Below are 18867 nucleotides of genomic sequence, written 5' to 3' on the forward strand. Positions count from 1 at the left end.
AACCTGGTGTTGTGTGATTTTTAACTTTATCCACTCCAGTTCAACACCGGCTTTTCCACATCACATCTTCTGAGTGAGTCATGGCTAATCGTTCTGAAGAACAGGATTGATGAAAGCACAGAAATCAGCGGTAAGGATTAGATTAGATTACTTACAGTGTGGAAACAGGCCCTTCGGCCCAACAAGTCCACACCGATCCGCAACCCACCCAGACCTATTCCCCTACACCTAACACGACGGGCAATTTAACATGACCAATTCACCTAACCTGCACATTTTTGGACTGAGGGAGGAAACTGGAGCACCCGGAGGAAACCCGCGCAGACAGGGGGAGAATGTGCAAACTCCACATAGTCACCTGAGGCGGGAATTGAACCCAGGTCCCTGGCGCTGTGAGGCAGCAGTGCTAACCACTGTGCCACCATGCCGCCCGTTAATTGGTTACTGACTCTTATTTGAGTCAGGCTCAGTGCTTTGGAAAAAGGGATGCATCATTTCTGTGGGGCCTTTATTGTAGTAAAATTTCTGAAGGTATGCATTAAACTGCTCACAGAAAAACACCCAGATGGTGAGATTCAGGGAACCTGATGTGATCAGCACAGAACTCCTCAAACTGAAAGGATTTTTCAAAAACAAAACAACCCTTAGCTTGAAAATTTGTCTGCTGCGCCTGGTTGGTTTATATCTGTTGTGTAACACTGGGGAGGTATCAGTTATGAGAAATATGATGAATGGTATATTGGGTTAAAGTTGGTTCTGGAACAAGTCAAAGGTGACAACTGGCAATGCTCATAAAATACCATCTGGTTTCCCAGTGAAGAATTTGCCATCCTTACTCATGGCCTACACGTGGAGAGCATGGTTCCTCTTGTGGAATAATCTCGAACCGGGCTCACTATATAAAAGTAAGGGGCCACCATTTGAAACATAGAAGAGAAGAATTCTTTTTCTCTCTCAGAGGGTGGTGAATCTTTGGATTTCACTTCCTGCAAAAACAGTGGAAGCACAGCCTTTGAATATTTATCAAGGCAGAAGGAGATGCATTTGTTCTGAAGCAAGGGGCTGAAAGCTGATATCTGACACAGGCAGGAATATTGATGTAAGGTTACATCAGCGATAACCTTGTTGAATGGTGGAGCAGCCTTGAGGAGCTGAATGACCTATTCCTTTTCCTAGGTCATATGTTCACATAACAGCCATGTACCTCTTCCCCTCCCCCGTCCTTTCTTGGTCTGGACATTTTTAATGGTATTAGCTAGTACACTGGGCGATAGCTGCTGGTTCTATTCTGAATAATCAATTAGCTCATCACAGTGGATCATCTGTTTGAAGCTAAATTACTGACTTCTCTTTAGATTGACTGGTTAATGTTCAATGAGCAGATCTGGCTGAGGTAAATTTACAACAGTCCCAGAGATTGCTCTCTCATTAGAGAGTGAGAGAGAGAAAGAGACAGAGGACTGGTAGTTTTTAACCTAAGGGTTACCACATCTCAGGTGAGGTGCATGGTAGACAAAACAAGACCTTCAGAGTAACCTCAGCTGGTGGTTGGAACTAAATCAAATCAATGCTGTATTTTTTCATTCATTCACAGGATGAAGGCATCACTGACTGTACTGGTATTCATTGTTCATCCTGAGTTACCCAAGGGGCCGTTAAGAATCAACCACATTGACTGTGAGTCACATGTAGGCTAGGCAAGGTCAGGATGGCAGTTTCCTTCAGTAAAGGACATTAGTGAAATAGATGGGTCTCTTCCCCCCGACAATAGTTAAATGGTCATCATTAGACTCTTAATTCCAAACATTTTCTTGAATTCAAATTCCATACCTGCTGCGGCAGGATTTGAACCCAGGTCCCCAGAATATTACTGGAGGCTCTGGATTAACAGTCTAGTGACATTACCACTGAGCCATTGCCTCCCTACCAAGTGATGGTGACACCCTGCATTGCAAACCAGCTGTCCAGCCAATTGAGCGAAGCAAACGAGGAGAAAGTGGGGACTGCAGATGCTGGAGATCAGAGCTGAAAATGTGTTGCTGGAAAAGGGCAGCAGGTCAGGCAGCATCCAAGGAGCAGGAGAAACGTCGATTCTCCTGCTCCTTGGATGCTGCCTGACCTGCTGCGCTTTTCCAGCAACACATTTTTAGCTCTGAGCTTAGCAAACCCCAAGATCAGCCTGAAGACTGGGATGAAAAGACAACATTCTTCAGACCCCTCCCCATCGTCACTCCAACACCAACCCTCACAAACACGATCCTCAGATATGAAGGCAAATCGAGATAAGAGAGGCTACAGGTATTGAGCTGGACTCTCATTGTGCCATCAGACAATTTGAAAGATTGACACTTATGCTTGGCTTCCATTACTGAAACTGAATGGATGCTGTGCTTTCAGATGTTTATTATTAACAGTCTCGCCCAGCTGTGGGGAACAATTGGATGTGGATAAGATTTCTTCTCAGCTGAATATCCACACTTGGTCTTGATAAAAAGAATATAATTGCATCTCTCTCTCGCGCTTCTCCTGACCTCTTGACCTCCCCTCCCCCAAGGTGCCTTATAGTCAATGGGTTCGAGCCATTGTTTTGAAATGTACTCAGTGTTGTAATTTGGAAAGCACTATTCTCCAGAAACGTAATAATGATCAGAGGAACATTCTTATCGAGATGATGATTAAAGGATAAATGACTTGGACACTGAGGTGAATCCACCCACCCCTCTCCAAAACAACAGCATAGGATTGATTACATCAAACTGATGGAGCAGACTAGACCTCAATTTAACAGCCACAAAATATTCAGGTCCTGTAAATCTGAAATGAAAGCAGAAAATGCTGGAAGTACTCCACACGGTGGCTCAGTGGTAAGCACTGTTGCCTCACAGCACCAGAGACCTGGGTTCAATTCCAGCCTTGGGTGACTGTCTGTGTGGAGTTTGCACATTCTCTTTGTGTCTGTGTGGGTTTCCTCCGGGTGCTCTGGTTTCCTCCCACAGTCCAAAAATGTGCAGGTTAGGTGAATTGGCCATGCTAAATTGCCCACAGTGTTAGGTGCATTAGTCAGGGGTATGGGTCTGGGTGGGTTGCACTTTGGAGGGTCGGTGTAGACTTATTGGGCTGAAGGGCCTGTTTCCACACTGTGGGGAATCTAATCTAATCACAGTATCACTCTTTGAAAGGTCATTCTGATTTTTTTTTCTCTACTAAAGTTGGTACAGCTGCTACAGGCCTCTTGGGTATTTCTTGCACTCTCTATTTTAATTTGCCTCAGCTTAATGTTCGTTACAAAAGATAGCACCTCTGACAGTGCAGCACTCTCACAGTCCCACACTGGAATGTCCGTTTAGATCTGGTGAGTGGCACTTAAACCCTGAACCTTCTAGTTCAGAGGAAGGGACCACAGCTCACATGTATAGAGAGATAAAACACTGCGATTGTGGAAATCTGAAACAAACACTGGAAGTGCCGGTGGAGCCCAACAGGTTTGACAACATCCATGGACAGAGAAACAGAGTGAACGTTTCATGTCTGGCATGACTGCATTTGGAAGAAATATTAACTCAGTTTCTGTCTCCACAGACCTGCTGAGTTTCTCCAGCATTCTCTGTTTTTGTGTAAGGTATCTAGGGCTGCTTTACTGAACCAATAATCCAGAGAATGTAAATTCAAATACACCAATTTGAATTCAGATTCTAAGAATCAAGAATTCTTTTTAAAAAATGGTCTGTTAATATTGCTGTTTTAAAAAAAAAGGTTCATTAATGGGAGGAAATTCTGTCATCCTTGCCCAGACTTGATCGAAGGATGGAACCAACGTAATTGACTCTTATTTTGCCTTTCAATTGTATGAAGTCACAGGGTAAAACAAAGAGGAACAAGACAAGGCCACTGCTCTGCTTCTCAGTAAGATTGTGGCTGATCGGATTTTAACTTCAACTTTACAGTCCTGCATATCCCCCCTGCATACCGAGTCTTTCATCTCCTTGGTAATCAAGAATTTCTCTTCCTCTTCCTTAAAACTACTGCAGAACTCTGCACCCTCGGCTTTTTGATGCCCTCTGAGATAAAAAAAATGTTTTTCTTCATCTCTGCCTTAAATGGATGACCAGTTGTTTTTAAAACTATGGCAATAAGTTAGAATGATGACCCAATAACACCAGCTGTGAGAGAACCTTATCCAGAGATGACACTGATGTTTCTGATACAGAACGAAGACAGAACTTTTGTTTTTAACTTTTACAGGTTGTTTGACCTTTACCTTTATTCCTTTATTTTTCCACTTAATACAAGGAAGAAACTGTAGGGTTAACTTTTAGAACATAGAACGTAGAACAATACAGCGCAGAACAGGCCCTTCAGCCCTCAATGTTGCGCTGACCTGTGAACTATTCTCAGCTCATCCCCCTACACGATCCCATCGTCATCCATGTGCTTATCTAAGGATTGCTTAGATCTCCCAAATGTGGCTGAGTTGGCTATCTTAGCAGGTAGGGCATTCCACGCCCTTACAACTCTCTGCGTAATTAACTTTACTTATTTATTTTTCTATTGATGCTAAGAACAACGGTAATGCTTTACTTTCAATTTTGTCAAGGATGTTGCCAGGGTTGGAGGATTTGAGCTATAGGGAGAGGTTGACTAGGCTGGGGCTGTTTTCCCTGGAGTATTGGAGGCTGAGGGCTGACCTTATAGAGGCTTATAAAATCATGAGGGCATGGACAGGATAAATAGACAATAGACAAAGTCTTTTCCCTGGGGTCGGGGAGTCCAGAACTAGAGGGCATAGGTTTAGGGTGAGAGGGGAAAGATATAAAAGAGACCTAACGGGTAACTTTTTCACGCAGAGGGTGGTATGTGTATGGAATGAGCTACCAGAGGAAGTGGTGGAGGCTGGTATAATTGCAACATTTAAAAGGCATCTGGATGGGTATATGAATAGGAAAGGTTTAGCCGGATATGGGCCGGGTGCTGGCAGGTTGGACTAGATTGGTTGAGATATCTGGTCGGCATGGACGAGTTGGACCAAAGGGTTTGTTTCCGTGCTGTACATCTCCTCGACTCTGTGACTCTATAGAGATGTACAGCATATAAACAGACCCCTTGGTCCAACTCGCCCATGCCAACCAAGTATTCTAAATTAATCAAGTCCTGTTTGCCAACACTTGGCCCATATCTCTCTAAACCCTTCCTATTCATATACCCATCCAGATGCCTCATAAATGTTGCAATTGTACCAGCCTCCACCCCTTCCTTTGGCAGCTCATTCCATACACACACCACCCTCTGTGTGAAAAAGTTGCCTCTTAGGTCCCTTTTATATCTTTCCCCTCTCACCCTAAACCTATGCTACTTGTACCTACATTTTGTCCCTAGGTTATCTTGTATCTGAAATGGCGCCATGTGTGGCAACATTGTAGAGTTTTCACTGTATTCCTGGACTTCTATAGTTGAGTACACATGATAATAAAGCTTAAATCAACTAAAAAATAAGTTTTTCAAAAGCCATTACTTCCCCAGTAGCTACAACAAGTAAGCAACCGATAACAGGAACACCACCAATTGCTTCTCTGTACTGCTGTGACTCCAGGCACTTACTGGCAGAAACCAGTTATAACCAGGTAGTTTTCCATCTAATCTCGAGCATGTTAGATCGCATAGAATCCAGGGAGAGCTAGCCAATTGGATACAAGCTTGGCTTGAAGGTGGGAAACATGGGGTGGAGTAGAGGGTTGCTTTTCAGACAGGACGCCTGTGACCAGTGGTGGGCCGCAAGGATCAATGCTGGGTCTGTTGCTTTTCATCAGTTATATAAATGATTTGGAGTGAATATGGAAGGTATGGTTCATAAGTTTGCAGGTGACATCAAAATTGACAGTGTAGTGGACAGTGAAGGAGGTTACCTCAGAGTACATTGGAACCTTGAGCAGATGGGCCAAAGGGCTGAGGAGTGGCAGATGGAGTTGAGATAAATGTGAGGTGCTGCATTTTCATGGAATCCCTACAGTGTGGAAACGGGCCATTCGGCCCAACAGATCCACACACACCCTCCCAAGAGTATCCCACCCAGACCCACTCCTACTGTTACTGTACATTTACCCCTGACTAATGCACCGAACCTACCATCCCTAAACATTATGGGCAATTTAGCATGGCCAATTCACCTAATCTGCACATCTTTGGATTGTGGGAGGAAACCAGAGCCCCTAGAGGAAACTCACACAGATACAGGGACAATGTGCAAACTCGATACGGACAGTTACCCGAGGCTGGAATCAAACCAAGGTCCCTGGCACTGTGAGGTAGCAGTACTAACCACTGAGCCGCTGTGCCACCACTTTGGAAAGGGAAATCACGGCAGGACCTATACACTTAATGGTAGGGCTGTGGGGACTGTTTCTAAATAAAAAGACCCAGGGGATGGAGGCTCATAGTTCCTTGAAAGGTGGAGTTGCAGATAGACAGGGGGTGAAGAAGGTGTTTTGCACTCTTGTCTTCATTGTGCAAAGCATTGAGTGTAGGAGTTGGGATGTCATGTTGCGACTGTATATGACATTGGTTAGGCCACTTTTGGAATTTTGTGTTCAATTCTGGTGTCCTTCCTAGGGAGGGGCTGAACAGGCTGGGGCTGTTTTCCCTGGAGCATCAGAGGCTGAGGGGTGACCTTATAGAGGTTTATAAAATCATGAGGGTATTGGATAGGGTAAATAGGCAAAGTCTTTTCCCTGGGGTAGGGGAGTCCAGAACTAGAGGGCATAGGTTTAGGGTGAGAGGGGAAAGATTTAATAGGAACCTAAGGGGCAACTTTTTCACACAGAAGGTAGTGCGCGTATGGAATGAGCTGCCAGAGGAAGTGGTGGAGGCTGGTACAATTACAACATTTAAAAGGCATATGGATGGGTATATGAGTAGGAAGCATTTGGAGGGATATGGGCCAGGTGTTGGCAGGTGGGACTAAATTTGTTTTGGATATCTGGTCAGTATGGATGAGTTGGACTGAAGGGTCTGTGTCTCTGCTATATATCTCTATGACTCTCTGTCACCCAGGCCAGTGTTCCAGGCCCTGTGGATGGAGTGCTGCATTTTCAGAGGAGCTGTCATTTAGACAAGATATTCAGATGAAGGCCCAGTCTGCCTGCAAATCCCAGGACATTAGCTTGAGCCTGATCCAGTATAAAACCAGAAAGGACTGGGGAAGTCCAGCAGGCCTGGAAGCATCTGTGGAGAGAGAGAAAGACAGAGTTACGTTTCGAGTCCGGTATGACTGTAGCTCAGAATCAGATATCCCTGGCCAGTCCAATAATGAGCCAGTTGACCAAAGCTGCTTTCAAAGTGAAATGGCCGATCCAGTCATTGATCATGATGCTGATTGTGGCATCTCACTGTGCAGAAAGTGAATTTTCCTGCCTTGACAGCAATTGAGACTTGGAGCATGTGCCCTGTTGTCTGTCCTGTGTTGGGTTACATGTGACAGAGTGGTGCAATAATTCAAGTCTGAAAACCCGCGGCTCTGCCAGTGAATGGGCTGCCAGTCTCGTCTGGAGGCGTCCTGTGGTTGCACTCTCGCTGCCCACCCCACCCCACCCCACCCCACCCACCCTCTCCCATGCAATTAGCCTCATAGAACATAGAAAAGTACAGCACAAAACAGGCCCTTTGGCCCACAATGTTGTGCTGAGGGTAGACCTAATGTAAAATAAAATAACTTAACCTACGCATCCCTCAACTCACTGCTATCCATGTACATGTCCAACAGTCGCTTGAATGTCCCTAATGACTCTGCCTCAAACCCTGTCCTGATGACGCAGTGAGGACCAGAATCCCAGCAGCCACAAAGGACAACCAGAGTGTCACGTGGAGACTCCTTACCCTGACCGGGAAGAGCTCACACAAGAATTGCTGAAAGCATCTTGAAAGTGGTACAAATTTCTTCTTTAGAAAAGGGAAGGGGCTCTATATCAGCAAAGCTGACAGCAAAACCCCTCAGATTTTAATGGGAAAGGAAGTTGCAGACAGAGCGCCACATGGCGTGTGCTTTTCCTGATTGATCTCTGCTTTTTGTTTCCTTCTCTCACTCCTCGTTCCAGCCTGAAGATACCAGGTGGCTTAACTTAGGATCAGAAAAGAATGTTGATTATCTCCTGGTCAATGAGCTGGTAACATTTGTTATAAATTAGCAGAAACTGGAGGAGAGGGCACAGGAAAAGGAGCACAGTGCAATTCCGAGCAGTGTTCTGTGACATGTGCAGAATGAATGCAGACACTGAAACCAGTTTGTATCGCCTGTGGTTCAAGGGAACTCTCTTATGAATGAGCTCAAGACATATGGGTTTGATTAAGTTTGTTTTCTATATAAATAGAGAATGAATCTGTCTCTTCCTGAACCAAACCTCCTCCTCCCTCACTTCCCCGCCCCCCAGCCTCACCATTCCCACAACATTAAAAGTCCTGATTCTGAACTTTCTTAAAATACAAGGATTCTGTTTGCCACCACCGTACCCCCCCACCCCCCAAACCATTTCTGGCTATTGCCCCCTCAGTACTATCGTATCTACAGCCAATTATCTTGGGCCCCGGCGGCTTTTAAAATAGTTTTCCTTGTTTTCTAAGCCCTCTGTGGCTTGGCTCCTTCCTGCTCCCGTGACCTCCTCCAGCTCCATGACCCTTGAGGAGGTGGAGACATTGCTTTAATGTCTCTGAACCAGTCATCGAGAGTCCCAGCCTAATGTTCTGAGATTGGGGGTTCTAACCCCATGATAAGCAGTTAGTAAAATTTGAAATCATTGAAAGCAACATTTCAGTTTAAAAGCAAAGAGGATGGAAAATAATCGTGGTTGTAAAACTCCACCTGATTTGCTGATGTCCTTCAGGGAAGGGGATCTGCCATCTTGACCCAATCTGGCCTACATGTGACTCCAGACCCACACTGATGTGGGTGAATCCTAACTACCCTCTGAAAGACCCCCAGTGAGCCTTTCTGTACAAGGGCAATTAGGGATGGGTAATAAATACTGATCTAGCCAGGGTCATCCGTGTCTCGTGAATGAACAAAATATAAGACTCCCTGTTGTAGTGATAGGAACCAGGTGGATCTTATTGACTATGAGTTCCTTGATTGGGATTGTTAACCTGGGCCAGGTCGGGGACTGACTCTGGAAAAAAAAGATGAACAGGAGTGTCACACTTGCACACACATTACATGGGTGCTGGGGAAAACAATTAAGCACTACTGCAGTTAGGCGGTAGTGTGGGGGTAAAAAGAAGAGAAAAAAATGGAAAAAAGAAAAGAGGAGTGTCAGGCAGTCTGACAACCTAGAAGAAAAAAAAAAGAAAAAAAATAAACTGGAGTGTCACACCTGCACACACACAACATGGGTGCTGGTGGTCTAACTGTGGTAGTGTGGGGGTAAAAAAGAAAAATAAATTTTAAAAAAATACACAGTCTCAGAGGTTCTGAAAGAGAAAAAAACAAAAAAAAACAGGAGTGTCAGAACTCCTGTTCACTCTGAGAGTTGGCTCTGAGGGAGCTGGATCAGTGTGAGAAAAGACTCTTCACATTTCTCTCTCGAGGAGAGGAGAGGAACTCCTGAACAGCCTAGAACCACCCAGTCAATGTATCCTATCTACTGCTGTTGGTGTCTTCCTGCTGAGGAGGAGTTTATTTGGAATTTTTGTTTTTTTTTCTGTATTAGTTGTTGTCATTGTTTGTTTTCTGGCTTTTCTTTCTGTTTGGTTTTGTTAATTTGAAGAAGAAAGACAACAATAAACAGAGTTAAAAATCACGCAACACCAGGTTATAGTCCAACAGGTTTAATTGGAAGCACACTAGCTTTCGGAGCGACGCTCCTTCATCAGGTGATGGTCAGGTGAAGGAGCATCGCTCCAAAAGCTAGTGTGCTTCCAATTAAACCTGTTGGACTATAACCTGGTGTTATGTGATTTTTAACTTTGTACACCCCAGTCCAACACCAACATCTCCAAATCAAAAATAAACAGGAGTGTCAGAGACTCTCATCACCTTAGGGCTTGGCTCTGAGCTGGCTGGTCACAGTCCATGAACTGTGTATATGTAAATAAAGGGGACTTGGTGACAGGATACCGACCTCTGTGCACTTATTTCTCTGTACTCCTCCAATTCTGAACTTCTGAGCATCCCTGAGTTTAATTGCTGTTGATGTCTTTGCCTCAGTCCTAATCTCAGGAATTCCCTCTTTTAATCTGTCACCATTCTGTATCACTTACCTCTCCTTTAAACCCTGCCTTTTTGACAATTAAATTAAGAAATGGAAACTTTGACTGCAATAAACAATGCTTAACTTCCTGTTGCAAGCTTACTTTGGGTCTAACTTGTAACGGAGTGACTTTTACGTTTCTCAAAATGTTTTAAGGAGAGCTAACCATTTACACACATTTTTCTTGAATTCAATAGCAGAGCGCTGCAGCTCTGACATCTCCAACTGCCCCTCGGCTGAAATTGCAGTGCTGTTTTCACTTAAATAATCATGAGAAGAACTGACCTTACCATTCCTCTGTTAGGAATTTTTGGCTATTGTAGTTTTAAAGCATTTATAGCACAAAGTGAGGATCTCTCAGCTAATTGGTCTGTGGAAAGAATAATTTAGAGTCATAGAGATGTGAAGCATGGAAATTTGCATTGATACACCATTTTTTTTCCCTCACCAACCAACATGTCTTTTTCCTGTTGTGGGGAATTTTAAGGCTGGATGACATATTTTTAAGATGTGAAGAGAAAGATTTTAAAAAGGCGTGAGGGGCAACCTTTATACACAGAGAGTGGTTTGTGTGTGGGAATATACTTCCAGAGGAAGTGGTGGATGTGGGTACAATTCCAAATTTTAAAAAACATTTGGATAAGCAAATGAATAAGAAGTATTTGGAGGGATATGGGCCAGGAGCAGGCAGGTGGGACTAGTTTAGTTTGGGATTATGGTCAGTATGGACTGGTTGAACCAAAGGGTCTGATTCCATGCTGTATGACTCTATGACTCTAGGTCAAAGCAATTTACCACAACCGCAGTACTGATAGAAAGAATTTCAAACTTTGCCAGACAGTTATGTTTTAAAATGTCTCCTTTAACTTAGTTAAAAATCACACTGTGCCAGGTTATAGTCCAACAGGTTTATTTGGAAGCAATAGCTTTCGGAGCGCTGCTCCTTCATCAGGTGGTTGTGGAGTACTCCATAACCACCTGATGAAGGGGCAGTGTTCCGAAAGCTAGTGCTTCCAAATAACCCTGTTAGACTATAACCTGGCACAGTGTGATTTTTAACTTTGTACACCCCAATCCAACACCAGCATCTCCAAATCCTTTAACTTAATTGGAAAGAATATGTTCTGACAGGGAATGGTGATATTAACTCAGTTGGGAGACAGGTCCATGTGATCTGGTTGCCATAGGGTAAGAGTTCCAGATTGCCACCGATTGCAGACAGCCAATTTTTACACCTTGGCACAGTTGCTTTCCAGATCCAGAAACATGAGGAGAGAATGAGAGAAAGAAGCAGCCACTGCTGTGAGGAGCTGCCTCTGTATTATTAAATAACTGGGATATTGGCAAGCAATGTTGTCTGTTTGAAAGACACAAGTGGAAATGATGGGATTTTTGCAGCTTTATAGAATGAAGAGCTTTGTTAATGGAAATCTTTCTTGGAATTCTAAGTCTGAGTGAAAGGACTTTTGAGGAGCCTTTGAGTTAACTTGGTGTGATTGGGCGAAGTGAAGTGGCAGTGGATTGAGATGATATTTTTATTATTGAACATTCACCCGAAGGTACTGTAACCAGCAAAAGGAGTTGAAAGAAAAGTCTTGATTGAGTTAATTAATGATGAAGTACATTGTCTTTTGCAAAAAACAGAACTTGCTGGAAAAGCTCAGCAGGTCTGGAAGCATCTGTGGAGAGAAAGCCAAGTTAATGTTTCAGGTCCCACCGCCCAGAGGAGACGCTGGAACCAAAATGTTAACTCTGATTTCTCTCCACAGACGCTGCATGACCTACTGAGCTTTTCCAGCAAGTTCTGTTTTTGTTTCAGATTTCCAGTATCTACAGTTCTTGTGTTTTTTTTACTGAGTCTGTCATTTGGAGAATTATTTTGCCCATTAAGTTATGTTTGCTTTAGCTTATTTGTTTGAGTAAAGATTTAAAATGTGGAACTGTGGCCTGTGATTTTTCCTGTTGATCACTTGACATCATCGGCTTTTTAAAAAGTTATCTCTGCCTGGATTATAACAGGAGTCACTGGCATGACGTAGAGAAAAGGAGAACCAATTTGCACACATCAAGTTCCAAAAAACAGCAGTGTGCTCATGAACAGATGATCTGTCTTCCGAATCATTGAGGGATAAATGTTGAGCAAGACACTGGGAATAGCTGCATTTCCTTGAAAGAGTACCATTGGACCTGGTACATTGACTTGAGGGGGCAGACAGTGCCTTGGTTTACAATCCCATGTGACAGACAACATCTCCAACAACGCAGTGCTGCTTTAGCATTGCACTGGAGACCCTACCTCCATTTGTTTTTATTATGAGTTGAAGACTTGCAATGGGACTTGAAACCCACGGCCTTTCGATTTTGAGAACTTTGGCATGACTGTGCACAGGACCATTGCTCCACGTGGACTTCTTCCAATCCCTCTTCATCTAACCCCAGTATTGCCTTCTGCACCCTTCTCATATGCTTGTCCAGTTTCCTCTTAAGCACATCCACATGATCTTGACCACTCCCTGTGGTCACCAAATCCACATTCCTGTTACTCTTGGAGTGTGGAACTGTCTTCTGAATGTCCATTTGGACTTTTTGCTAATGATATTGAAACAGCCTAGTTTTGACCTCCCACACAAGTGATGATCTCTTCCCTACGTATGCAGTGTCACTGCCCCGATCAGATTAATTCCTCTTTCTACTCATATCGAGGGAGGACTGACCCAGCCTGTTCAGTCACTTGGCCAAAGAATCAATCTTGGAGCTTCTCTGTGAAATTATTTCCAGTTAACCTTTATGAAAATTATTTTTCTTTCTTTTCAGCACCTCGCTGTCCCATGTAATTAGTGACATGTGTTCGCAGAAGGTGTTTTGAAACAGAAGAACAGTCCTTTGGCATTTGCAGTGACATTCATGCCAGGCCATTGCTTGTTTACTGTTGCTCAGATTGAGCACAGATATCAGAGAGCCAGTGAAACTAATATTGTTATCGACAGCTCTGTTATTCAGTGGGGCTTGATGAGGAATGTACTGCCTGAAACCCTGGTGAAAGCAGCTTCAACAAGCGCATGTTAAAAAAAAAATTGCATCTCTGCTGGGAGGGAGATTGCGTCCTCTGCTGAGTCAAAGATCTTTTTATTTATTCTTTCACAGGAACATGGGTGTCACTGGCTGGCTCAGCACTTATTGTCCGTCCCTAGTTGCCCTTCAAAAGGTGGGGGTGAGGTGCCTTCTTGAACCACTGCAGTTCATCTGCTGTAGGTAGACCCACAATGCCCTTAGGGAGGGAATTCCAGGATTTTGACCCAGCGACACTGAAAGAACGGTGATACAAAGTTTCATAGATTCATAGTAATAGAAGTTAAAAATCACACAACACCAGGTGAATGTCCAACAGGTTTACTTGGAAGCATTAGCTTTCAGAGGGCTGCTCTTTCATCAGGTGATGAGGCTGTGCCTTGAAAGCTAGTGCTTCCAATGAAACCTGTTGGGACTATAACCTGGTGTTGTGTGATTTTTAACTTTGTCCATCCCAGTCCAACACCAGCTCCTCCAAAACATAGTAATAGAAGCAGGATTTGGCCATTTGGCCCGTCGAGCCTGGTCTGCCATTCATTAGGATCATGGCTGATCTACTCCTACCTGCATTATTCCCATAATCCTTAATTTCCCATTCATGCAAAAACACATCCAGCTGCATCTTGAATATATGTAATGAAACTACCTCTCCTGCTTCATTGGGCAGAGAATACCATAGATTCACTACTCCCTGGGAAAAGCAGTTCCACCTCATCTCGGTCCTAATCTACTCCCTCTAATCTTGAGTCCATGCTTCCTCGTCCTAATCTCACCCACCAGCGGAAACAACTTGTCTGCCTCTATCTTATCTATCCCTTTCGGAATTTTATATGCTTTGTATAAGATCCCTTCTCGTTCTCCTAATTTCTAGCGAATACAGTCCCAGGCGGCTCAACCTCTCCTCGTAGGGTAACCCCCTCATCTCCGGAATTAACCTGGTGAACCTCCTCCTCACCGCCTCCAAAGCCAGTGTACCCTTCCTCAAGTAAGGAGACCAGAACTTCACACAACACTCCAGGTGCGGCCTCACTAACACCTTGTACAATTGCAGCAGGACCTCTCTGCTCCGAAATTCAATCCCTCTACCAATGAAAGCCAATATTCCATTTGCCTTCCTGATTACCTGTTGCAACTTGTCAACTTGTCAACTTGTAGCGAATCATGTACGAACACGCCTAAATCTCTCTGATTACAGCAGGCTGCAATCTTTCACCGTTGAAACAATACTCTGACCCACTATTTTTACTTCCAACATGAATAACCTCACACTTACCAACATTGTACTCCATCTGCCAGACCCTTGCCCACTCACTGAACCAATCTAAATCTCTCTGCAGACCCTCCATATCCTCTGCACAGTTTGCCTTTCCACTCAATTTAGTATCATCAATAAACTTGGATACGTTAGGCTTGGTCCCCTCTTCCAAATCATATATATGTATATATACACACACAACACATAATATATATATAATATATATCAAATATATCATTATATTTATATATATATATCTCCAAATCAGGAAGGTAAGTGATTTGGAGGGGTCTTGATTATAGTGCTAAGGGTGTGCTGTATTGTTGGAGGTAGTGGTAGTCCTTATCCCTCTACATGATAGTGGTTATGAGTTTGGAAAGTTCTTTTTGAGGAGCCTTAGTAAATTGAAAAATGTCAATGGATCTTCAGCAATATTACATTGCTGTCTTTAATCAGAACTTCTTTCTTACCTCCTACAAATGTGTCGTAAAGGTCAATTTCTTAAAATCCCTGCAGTGTGGAAACAGGCCAGCACGTCCACACCAGCATTCCAAAGAACATCTCACCCAGACCCATCCCCCGATCCTATATCTGTAACCCTGCGTTTTCCATGGCTAACCCACCTCGCCTGCATGGCCCTGAACATTATGGGCAATTTAGCATGGCTAATCCACCTAACCTGCACATCTTTGGACTGTGGGAGGAAATCAGAGCACCAGGAGGAAACCCACGCACTCACATTGAGAATGTGCAAACTCCACACAAGCAGTTGCCAGAGGCTGGGATTGAACCTGGTGCTGTGAGACAGCAGTGCAAACCATTGAGCCACCATGCCATGCTAAGTTTGTGGTTTACTTACAGAGGAGTGATTTTATGGAACTTGAGAACACAATCTGCAACACTCTCACTTGTCAGCAGCTTCCTACCACGGTATGTGGCTCTAAGTGTAATCCCATTCTTCGTCATTCCTTAGTATCAGTCTGGAATTTTATTCATTTCAGAATAGTCTGGTGTACTGGGATCTCATGGGGAACATTGGTTAGACATCAGTTTAAAAGCATCTGATGCCACCATGGTGATGAAACCATTAACTTTATCCTCAGCTCCTGTGTTATTCTCTTGCAGTCAAAAGCATAACTTTTGTTCGTTATTACACCAGCCCCTGTCCATTAAGGTTGAAGCCCCTATTGTCCTCAAATACATCTTCAGTGCTATTTTTGCAATTCCTTGACTCACTCCAAATCATGTTGTTCATCAGTCCTTAATTTCCCAAATGAAATGTAAAACTGAATTTCATCCTGCCATCTTTCTGGTCGTTATTACACTGAGTAAGACTGCTCAGTGGCAAGTAGCCATTATTGAATTAACGTTACACCTCTCCAGCAGAGAGGACAACAGAGAGTATGTGATACAACAAAATACTGTACATACTCAAGCAATAGTCAAATTTTTTTTGACTACTTTTAAGGTTAAATTTATGGGGTTGACTATTACATGGATACTATTTTTGAGGGTCTGAAATTCATGCCAGTCAAAATTTATACCATACAATTAACAGAAGCCTAATTGATCTTTAAACAAATAAAGAAGAAAAAAAACAAATTATGGTAATTCTGAAAACCCAGAGTGGAACGCAACAGCCAGCGGACTGGAAGACCGGGAGCCCAAGACGAGACTGGAGAGGGACATGACAGCCGCCACACATACTCATAAATGTTGATCTGTTATCTGTGAAGAGCTAGGGTCAACTTTTACACGAGATATATGGACAATTCCAGGTTATTTGGCCAAAAATAGGGGGTCGACTTTTACATGAGATCGACTATTACTCGAGTATATATTATTTGGCAATTGTGATACGCGTGCACTATTCTTTCTAGTAGGAATCTTATGCTACAGTGGTAGTGTCTTTAGCTCTGAGCTAGGAGGTTTGGGTTCATGTCTCACCTACTCCCAAGGTGTTTCATAATGTGTCTGAGCAGGTTGATGACAAACCTCGACACCTACCCTCTGTCTGAAGCTGTTCTCCCTGAGCAGCTTCGTTCTGAGGTTGCTCTTCCCAATCGCTGATCTTTTAGACTATTTCCCTCCAAGGGGGCTCCACCAGAATATCAAATAATTCCTCTTAATTTGGATGAGAATTTAGGAGGTATGGTTAGTAACTTTGCAGATGACACCAAAATTGGTCGTGTAGTCGACAGTGAAGAGGATTGTCTCAGTTACAAAGGGAACTTGATCAATAAGACCAATGGAATGAGAAGTGTAAGATGGATCTTAATGTGGATAAATGCAAGTGATTGCATTTTGGTAAAATGAACAAGGGCAGAACTTATACAGTAAGTGATTGGGCCCTGGATAATATTGTCGAACAGAAAGACCTAGGAGTTCAAGTACATTGTTTGCTGAAAGTTGTGTCACAGGTAGATAGGGTTATTAAGAAGGTGTTTATCATGCTTGCCTTCATTGTTCAGGCCATTGAGTATTGAAGTTGGAAGGTCATGTTGAGAAGGTACAGGGTGTTAGCGAGACCACTTTTGGAATACAGTGTGCAGTTCTGGTTGCTCTGCTTTAAGAAGGATATTATTAAACTGGAGACAGTTGAGAAAAGATTTACCAGGATGTCGTTGGGAATGGAAATTTTGAGTTATAAGGAGAGACTGGATAGGCTGGAGCGTAAGAGGTTGAGGAGTGACCTTATGCAGGCTTATAAAATCATGAGGATCATAGATCAGGTGAATAGCATAGGTCATACAGTCATAGAGTCATAGAGATGTACAGCACGGGAACAGACCATTCGGTCCAACCCATCCATGCCGACCAGATATCCCAACCCAATCTAGTACCCCCCCCCCCCCCGCCCCCCGCCACATCACCCAGCCCAAATCCCTCCAAACCCTTCCTATTCATATACCGATCCAAATGCCTCTTAAATGTTGCAATTGTACCAGCCTCTATCACATCCTCTGGCAGCTTATTCCATACATGTATCAACCTTTGCAAGGAAAAGTTGCCCCTTAGGTATCTTTTACAGCTTTCCCCTCTCACCCTAAACCTGTGCTCTCTAGTTCTGGACTCCCCCAACCTAGGGAAAAAATCTGGTCCATTTATCCTATCCATACCCTCATGATTTTATAAACCTCTATAAGGTCACCCCTCAGCCTCCCACACTCCAGGGAAAACAGCCCCAGCCTCTCCCTATACGTCAAATTCTCCAACCCTGGCAACATCCTTGTAAATCATTTCTGAATCTTTTGAAGTTTCACAACATCCTACCAATAGGAAGGAGACCAGAATTGCACACTATATTCCAACAGTGGCCTAACTAATGTCCTGTACAGCCACAACATGACCTCCCAACTCCTGTACTCAATAATTTGACTAACAAAGGAAAGCATACCAAATGCCTTCTTCACTATTCAATCTACCTGTGAACTTGCACTCCAAGGTCTCTTTGTTCAGCAACACTCCCCAGGACCTTACCATTCAGTGTATAAGTCCTGCTAAGATTTGCTTTTCCAAAATGCAGCATCTCACATTTATCTAAATTAAACTCCAGCTGCCACTCCTCAGCCCATTGGCCCATCTGATCAACCAGGGGGTATATTTTTAAGCTGAGGGGAGAAGGGTTTAAAAGTGATCTGAGGGGCAATTTTTTCACACAGAGGATGGTTCATATGTGGAATGAACTGCCAGAGGAGGTGGTAGATGTAGGTACAATTACAACATTTAAAACACATTTGTACAGGTACACAAATAAGGAAAGGTTAGACGGAAAGGGGTCAACCACAGACAAGTGGGACCAGTTTAGTTTGGGAAACTCGGTTGGCTCGGACGGCATGGGTTGAAGGGTCTGCTTCTGTGCCGTATTACTCTATGTCTCTACCAACCCCTGTTGAACGTTTTGTCCTGGAAATCCCATTGTTTTTGAACTCCCGAAACAGCTGATTCCAAGGAGAGTGCCTGGGAAATTCAAAATTTGCTTGGGTGAATTTCCCCTTTATCAGGAAACCTCAGAGTATCTCTTTCAGAATCTGTGTTTTCAGAAGGCGCTGAGTCACTTAATTTAATTGTCAGCCAGGAAAAATACGTGGTTAAACTATCTCACTTAGGTCACCAATCAACCTTCTCAACGTCAGAAATACACACCTTGTCTATAAAGACTGTCTTAATTTAACATTTTAAGCCCACATAGCATTTTAATCAACAGCTTGTACAGAAGGTCAAGGCTCATCATTGGGAACAGACACTGGACTGGTTTAAGTAAAAAGTGAGATGTTGTAATAAAGAGGCAGCGGGATTGGCATCCTGAGGTCT

Source organism: Chiloscyllium punctatum, chromosome 26 (genome assembly GCF_047496795.1).
Source record: "Chiloscyllium punctatum isolate Juve2018m chromosome 26, sChiPun1.3, whole genome shotgun sequence".
Taxonomy (NCBI): Eukaryota; Metazoa; Chordata; class Chondrichthyes; order Orectolobiformes; family Hemiscylliidae; genus Chiloscyllium; species Chiloscyllium punctatum.